Below are 7,601 nucleotides of genomic sequence, written 5' to 3'. Positions count from 1 at the left end.
CCCGGTGCACAGAGCGTGGTGCGGCCCCCGGAGGGCACCGGCGTGGGGCGGCGGCTCCCGATCCGCCGCGGCTCCGCGGTTTCAGGCAGCGGACAGTGCACCCTGCACATGCCCAGAGTTGCGCTCGTTTCCCAACGGAGGGCGGGGCGAGGGCTGCCTGTCCCCGTCCACACATCCGAGGCTGCGGCCTCCCCCCCCCCCCCCCCCGCCCGTCCATCCGGAGCGGCTGGATGAGGCCCGTGCCGGGCATCTCCCGCCTGCTCAGTGACCTCCCGCCTTGACTGCCGCGACGTGCCGCGCCTGGGCCTTTCCCGGGAGAGGGCAGAGGCACGGAGGCCTGCGGAGCGGGGGCTGCTACGCTTTCAGCCGGGATGGCCCGCCGGGAAGGCCGCCGGCCAATTCCGAGAGCGGCTGCAAGTCCGTCCGGGGATTTGGGAGGAACGCCACACCGTCCTCTCTCCAGGACGTGTTTGGTCTCTTTCTGAAAAATCGAACAACCCAACATTTTAGAATGGTGAATGAAATGTGAGATCATGGCTGTTCTGTGGCTACTCACCCTTTACTCTGCAAAATGATTTCTAAAAACCAGGCAACAGACTTTTTTAGGAAGATAGGGAATGTGGAAGCCATGGGGATTTTTTAAAAGCCCCTTCCAGACCCCTGCAGGGCAAGGTCTCCCTTTCCATATTAACCCTCGATCAAAGGCACCCTCAGAACCCGCGTGGGAGAGAAATGCTGCAGAAACGCTGCCACAGACTTGCCACAGGACCACCTGCTTTCCCTTCAGAACCTTGGCACTGGGATCTATGGAACTCTCTGCTGCAGCTTTCAATAGAGCTCCCAGTCACAGAATCACGGAATAGTAGAGTCTGAAGGGGCCAGGAAGCCATCGGGTCCACCCAGCTATTGCAGGACCCTGTTTACACCTTCCTTCTCAGATGGCTGCCCAGATGGGAGGACGAGCCCTGAACTCCTCCAGGTACATAGAACATAGAAACAGAGCAAGTCAGAAGGGACCTCCCGGGCCACCTAGTCTGACCCCTGCTCCAGCCGGCTCTGCTCACGACATGCCCACCGTGTGGACGTCCAGCCTGTCCTTGAACACCTTCACCCAGGAGGCCTCAACCACCTCCCGTGGAAGCCCCTTCCACACCCTCGGGGTCCTGACTGTCAGGAAGTGCTTCCCGGCATCCCAAGTGAACCTTGGCTCCCTGAGCTTGGCTCCGTTCGGACGCAGCCGGCCACCATCCGAGTGCCCTGTGCCAAAAAGATCCTTTGTCATACTGCTCTGGCACCCGGGGAATTCTTCCTGGTCTCTAAACCGGGTTTCTTGTAACTTCAGCGCGTTATTCCACGTCCTGCGCTCTGGAACAACCGAGAGGCCCTGTCCTTCCTTTGGGGCGCTCCCCTGTCTCCCGCAGCCTTCTCCAGGTTGAACAGGCCCGGTTCGCTCCTCTCGCCTTGCAGGGCTTTGCCCCCAGCCCCGAATCCTCCTTGCTGTCCGACCCACCCCCCACCCCCGTCCCCTTCAGACCTCGCCTCGCCTCGCCTGCGGAAGCCTTCAGGGCTGCCCTGGAACAAACCCTCTGCCTAAGCGGAACCCGGTCCCGTGGTTCCTGCAGTGGTTTGACGACCGTCCTCCAGAGGCAGCCCCCTCCGTTCCCAACGAAAGTGTCTCTCGAAGACGGTTATTTGCCAAGAAGGACGAAACGGCCGCCTTCGCACATGGCCGGTTCCTTCTCGGGTCAGAATTGCAGCTGCGATGCCTCCAGCAGAACAAGCGCAGCGCAGAGTTCAGGAAACGCGCCCCCCCCCCAATTGCCCCCCGGGGAACGGGGCCCCCCGGGCCCCCCCCCCGCCGTTTCTGCCGGGGGCCCCTTGCGGGAGTTCCCGAAAACCTCTTGGCCCATCATACCTATGATCAGCAAGTCCAAAGACGCGCCCTCCGTGAGACCCTGTGATGCGCAGAGAGATCACTAAAGGGTTAAAACAGGCCGTTTTATTTCCTTTAAATTTGTTCCAGGGGAAAAAAGGCTGGTTTGTTCCCCCCCTTTGCGTCAACCGGCCCCACGCACCCCGCGCGCCTCCCGGCCCACCCCGGGCCTGAGGAGCGGCACGAGCGAGCGCCGGGCGCTTCCCCGTGTGGCCGCCTGACCGGGCCCGGTTCTGGAGACCGGCCGGCGGGCCCGGGGACGCGCTTCTGCGGTGGGCTGCGCGCGCGCGCGGGCCGGCAGAGTCCGCGGCACGCGCCCCGCACGCCCCGCGGCGGGAGGACGAGGAGCGGGGCCGCGGGACGTGCACGCGCGGACGCCCCGCTGGGGCCGCGAAGCCCGGCGGGGGTGGGACGCACCTGGCGAGGGGACGAGGCGGCTGCCCGGGCACCGAGCGGGACCCACGGGACGAGCGAGCGCCTTTATCGCGGCCGCCGCCGCCGCCCCTGCGGATTGGCCGATCGGCGGGGGCGGGGGCCTGGGCGGGGGCAGGGGCGGCAAGCGGCGAGGCGGGCCAGGGCGGGGGCGGCTTGGGCTGTCCCGATCGCGGGCGGACCCCGGGCTGTTCCCGCGCCCCGCAGACGCCGCTCTGCCGGCGGGTCCCGCGCGCCGCCGCCCCGGGCTCTCCTCGGCGGAGGAGCGCAGGGGCCCCGGGCCGGGCGGCGGCGGCGCTGCGCGGGAGCGGCGAGGCTGGCGGGGCGACGAGGCGCCGGCCCAGGGGCTCACGCCCCGCGCGGTGGCCCTGCAGCCCGTTCCCCGAGAGGCGCCGCCGACGATTAAGCCCCACACAGGCACCCCATAGCCGGCAGCGGACCTGCTCACCTTCAGAAATCGCGCGCTGTCGTGTCAAAGCCGTCGTCGCGGCGCGTCCGGCTCCGGGAGAGCTCCTGTTGCGGGGCACCCCCGTGTTTTTGCGTGTTTCCCGTCGGGGCACTCGCCGCCCAAAAGCCGTCCCCGCCCCCCGCTCCCAACCAGCCCCACCCGATGTTTTGCATCCAACCCAAACCTCCCCGGACGCGGCGGCGTCTGTCTCATTAGTAAATTTTGCACGCTTCGCTTCCCGTGAAATAAACACATGAAATAAAGATGTGGCGGCGGGGGGGGGCTGGATGGGGGGGAGCTGGCGCGGGAGGGAGCCGGATCCGCGCGGAGACGCGGCCAAGGGGCAGGCGTGCGCACGCGGAGCCGTCCTGCCCGGCTTATTTCTCCGTGAGAGCCAAGGGTTTGTTTATGCTGGGCGCACGCGGAGGGTGAGTGCCGCGCTCGCCCGCAGCAGCCAAGGCATGGCCGGGCCTCGCACGCGCACCGGGTGTGCGGCTGTTTCACCCCACGTGGCTGCCATGGCCGTCCTCGGGCCTCCCTGCCGCCCGCCGCTCCGGTGGGCAGCCCCTCGCGTCCTGCCCACCGGGCCACAGCGACATGCGAGGCCGCCTTCCTTCCTTCCGGGCTGGAAACTGCCTTGCAGGCCGCAGGGGGAGCCCCAGGCCTCCCAGCTGGCAGTCGGGGGCTGCCTGCCAGGGGGCGGGCGGGAGGCTCGGGGGGCCCGGCCAGCCCAGCAAGGGCTGTCCACCGATCGCTTTCACCAGGAAGGCCCCCTGCGTGGCATCTTGTGTCGCTGCCTCGTTTCTGGAAGGAAACCTGTCACGGCGCCCCACGGGGCTCCAGTTCGGGGGGGGGGGCTGTGTCTGCTTCCTTCCCTGCCACCATCTTTTTGATGGATCGGGACCGTGAATGGGGGAGAGCTGGAGCCCCCCCCCCCGTGTGTCCAGGTGCAACCCCGGATGTCTCCTCTTCATTGCAGGACATGCTTACAACCTGCACAACGTCCTCCTGCTCCCCCAGCAAACAGGGACCGGGTGCAAGGGTCAAAGCCCACCCCTTGCAGCAGAGGGAGCCCCCCCCCCCGGGCATTGGGGGGGGCAGGATGGCAGGGCTGCAGCCCTGGGAGGGGTCAGGAGGAAAGAGCCATGGAGATTAAGGAAGGGCGGACGAAGGGCAAGGAACTGTTTACACCAAACACGCATCCCCTGATATGGTCTCTCTCCGCTGGGGCTTGTGCCCCCCCCCCCGGCCTGCCCACAGCAGCCACTGAGAAGTCCTCAAAAAGCCCACGGATGCGGCCCACGCGGAGCCACTGACCGGGTGGCTTAGTGCCCCGTCCCATTTCTAGCCTGCAGGGCTTCCTCTTGCGACAACCCTGCCAGGTCGGCTGGGCGGAGGGTCTGTGTCTGGCCCACACCACCGAGGGCGCGCCAGGCTGGACGGGGGGCAGCGTCCGCGTCTCCGAGCGCAGCCCCCGTGGCCGCACCAGCGGCAGAGCTGGCTGCAGGGAGCCCCCCGCCCAGAATCACCGCCAGCGCACATTGGAAGAGCAGGGGCTGGGGGGGGCCTGGTCGCCGGGGGTCCTTCCTGCCCCACTCTCCCCCCAAAGCTCCCAACTCGACCAGTGGAAATGCCGCCAAGCGCTGCGCCTGGAGATCCGTGTGGGCAGCAGAAGCCCCGGCCGGACTTGCCACCCCAGGGCACGGGCCCAGTGGGGGCCCTCCTCCCGGTGGCCCCCCCAGGGAAGTGCTGCAGAGGTGTGGCTCACCTGGCACTGTGTGTGGGGGGGCTTGGACTCACCTAAGCCGCCCCCCCCAGTTGAAACTGTGTGACCCCGCAGAACCCTCTTGTGCTCAAGTGTGAAATGCTTGATTCTGGGGGTGCAGCCTTCCCTGGCGCAGGGCCCGGCCACCGTGCTGGACCACCCCTCCCATCGTGCCGAGCCAGCATGGCCCTGGGCAGCAGGCACAGGCCGAGAGGTGCTCTCCCAGGAACGCGTGGCCTCCCTCTGGAAGGCTGGAAGGAGGGCGGTGAGAGGAGGGCCATCGGTGGCGACTGCTCCCATGGCTGGGGGCCGGGCCAGGCCCCCGCATGCTTGTTCCGCCCGTGGGCTCCGCGGAGCTCCCCCGGCCCCTGCAGCCACGCTCTGTGCCTCCCGGGGCCCTCTCCGTGCTCGGGCTCCTGGCTCCCCACGGGGTGCCGCCTCGGTGCGGGACGGCGGCCTGGGCGAGGTGGCAGGCCCGGCACGAGCCAGGACGCAGCCCAGGGCCCGGTGGGAAGGCCTCCTGGGCCGACCTCAGCCCCCCCCCCCCGCCTGCCTGGCTCCCCCGTGGTGGAGGGCCGGGCAGCGGAGCCCTGGCCGCCCGGTGCTGTTTGGGGTGGCAACGCCAGCCTGTTTACTAAACCCGGGCCTGGCGCTGGCTGTGCTCGCCGGCCGTTTGTGGGCAAACACTCCTGTTGCCGCTGCCACCGCCTCCGCCGGTGGCGCACGTGGCCCGGCCAGGCGTCCGGCGTTGGGATCCCAGGCGAGGCGCGCCTGAGCGCTGTGCGCGAGCAGCGGTGGCGGCCCGGAGCAGCCGTCCCATCTGGCGCCCTCGGGAAGGGCCAGGCCGCGGCTTCCACCGTCCCGCAGCTCGCACAGGGAGGGAGGCCCGCCCGGCGTGCCAGAGGGCCTGGGCCACCTCTCGCTCGCCTCCCCGTGCTTGGGCACGGAGCGGCTCTTGGGGTGGCCTCGGGTCCCGGACTCAGGACCCAGCGATGTGGCGGAGAAGGAAACGGGACCCGGGGACGGGGCCAAGCCCAGCCCCGCGCTCGTTCGTAGACTCGACGTCCTCCCCGCCACGGCGGGTCTCCCCTGTTCTGGCCGTGGGCCGAGGATCCCAGGGGCCCTTCCTTGGGCCACTTTCCCAGGGCCAAAGCCACCATGGGGAGCGCCCCACGCTCGCCCCACGTCCACCAAGGCCTTTGCCAGGAGGCAGAGACAGCCACGGGTGCTCAGGCCGTCGAAACGGGCTGCCCTTGGCCCCAGCAGCCGGTGCCACGGGGAACGCCACGCCGCTGCCACGAGCACCCTCCCCGCCGGCAGGCCAAGGCTACCTCGGGCGTTTTACATGGGAAGGAGGGGCAGGAACCGAATTTAAAAATAATGTCATCAAAGTAATTTGCATTTCACTAGTCATTGAAAAGGCTGTTTCCCCGGGGCAGCCTGGCCCCTCTCCAGGCTGCCCCCTGGTGGTCCTGCCTGGAACAGGAGAAACAGAACCCTGCGGGGCAGCCTTCCCCAACCTGGGGCCCCCCAGCCAAGCCCAGAAGAACAGCCCTGCAGCATTGGGCCCGCGGCCCTCCGGTCCGGCATGCCATTCACATGGCGGCCAACTGGCTGCCCGCAGGATCCCCCAGGCAGGGCGGGGGCACGGCCTCCCCTGCCCAAGCCCCGCAGCCTCTGGTGTGCATGTAGCCAACCGGGCTAGTAGCCACCAATGGCCTCCCTGCGCATGCTTTATTCCATGACTGCCAAGTCCGCCCAGATGTCTTCGGGGGGGGACTTTGTCTAAAGCCTTTTGGAAGTCCGAGAGAAGAACGTGCTCCTGTGCTCAGGACCCAAATAGCTCAGTGACTGATCTTTGTGGAAGCCACACTGATTCTCTCTCAGCAGGACTTATCCTTCCGTGCACATCCCGATCCTCTTTCTAATAAAGCTTTCAATGAGAACAGCGGCTAAGGTGGCCGGGCATCCCTCGCCTGGGTCCTGGCTGCATCTTTCAGAGGAAGGTGCTCCTGGGCCACTCGCAGCCTTCTGGCGCAGAGCGGATCTGGGGGCCTGCTGCCCGCCTTCCGCAAGGCCGGCGACTCGTTGAGGAACCCGGGCCGGGGCTGCCCGCGCGCTCCGCTTGCCGGGGAGGCGAGGCCTTCCTCTGTGGGTGCCGGCGCTGGCCTCCGTTCCCAAGGGCATCCTGCCAGGGACGGGAGTCTGCGCCAGGAAGGCAGGCGAGAGGAATCCCTCCCGCCTCCGCGCCCCCTCTCCCCTCCTCGCCTTCGCAAGGGCACCCTCCCGGCATCTGCCATCGTGGGCTGCAGTCCCGGCCAGAAGCACCGCGGGGCAATTTCAGCCCATGCCACCCGGACCCCGAGAACCGAGTCCATGCCCTCCAAAGAGCACTGGGTTGGGGGGGCTGCCCGGGGGCCGGGAGGGGCGTGCCGGGCAGAGGTCGTGGCCGCATCAGCTGTGAGGTCACAGAACCCTTCCTCGCACTCCCTCGGCCCCCAGCCCAGGGCAAAGGCCCCTCATGGTGCCGTGGGCCACCCTGGCCCTGGTGGCCGCCAACGCCGCCCTCTTCTGGCACCCCCTCCGGCCCCCCCTGGGCGCCTGCCTCAGCGTGCGCATGGTGTGGGACCAGGGCGACTGGGGCCGGCTCCTCCTGGCCCCCTTCCACCACCTGACCCTGGGCCACCTGCTGCTGAACATGGCCACCCTGCTCTGGCTGGGCTGGGGGCTGGAGCAGGCGGTGGGCAGCCTGACGGCCGGCGTGACCTTCCTGGGCCTGGCGGTCCTGGGCGGCCTCCTCCACCTGGCCCTCAACCTGGCGCTGGAGGCCGTGTCGGGGCGCACGTGGTTCCGGGGACACTGCAGCGTGGGCTTCTCAGGTGCGGAGCCGTCTGCCGGGATCCGGGCGTCCCAGGGTGGGGCGGGACCGATCCTTGGCTGGGCGCTGGGGAGGGCGGCCACTGATCGCCGTCTGGTATGTGAATCATTTGCGTTATTATTGGTATCCTCATAGCCCCCCCCCC

Source organism: Varanus komodoensis, unplaced genomic scaffold (assembly GCF_004798865.1).
Source record: "Varanus komodoensis strain SLA01 unplaced genomic scaffold, ASM479886v1 scaffold87, whole genome shotgun sequence".
In the NCBI taxonomy this organism is placed as follows: Eukaryota; Metazoa; Chordata; class Lepidosauria; order Squamata; family Varanidae; genus Varanus; species Varanus komodoensis.
This window is presented reverse-complemented; position numbering follows the sequence as displayed.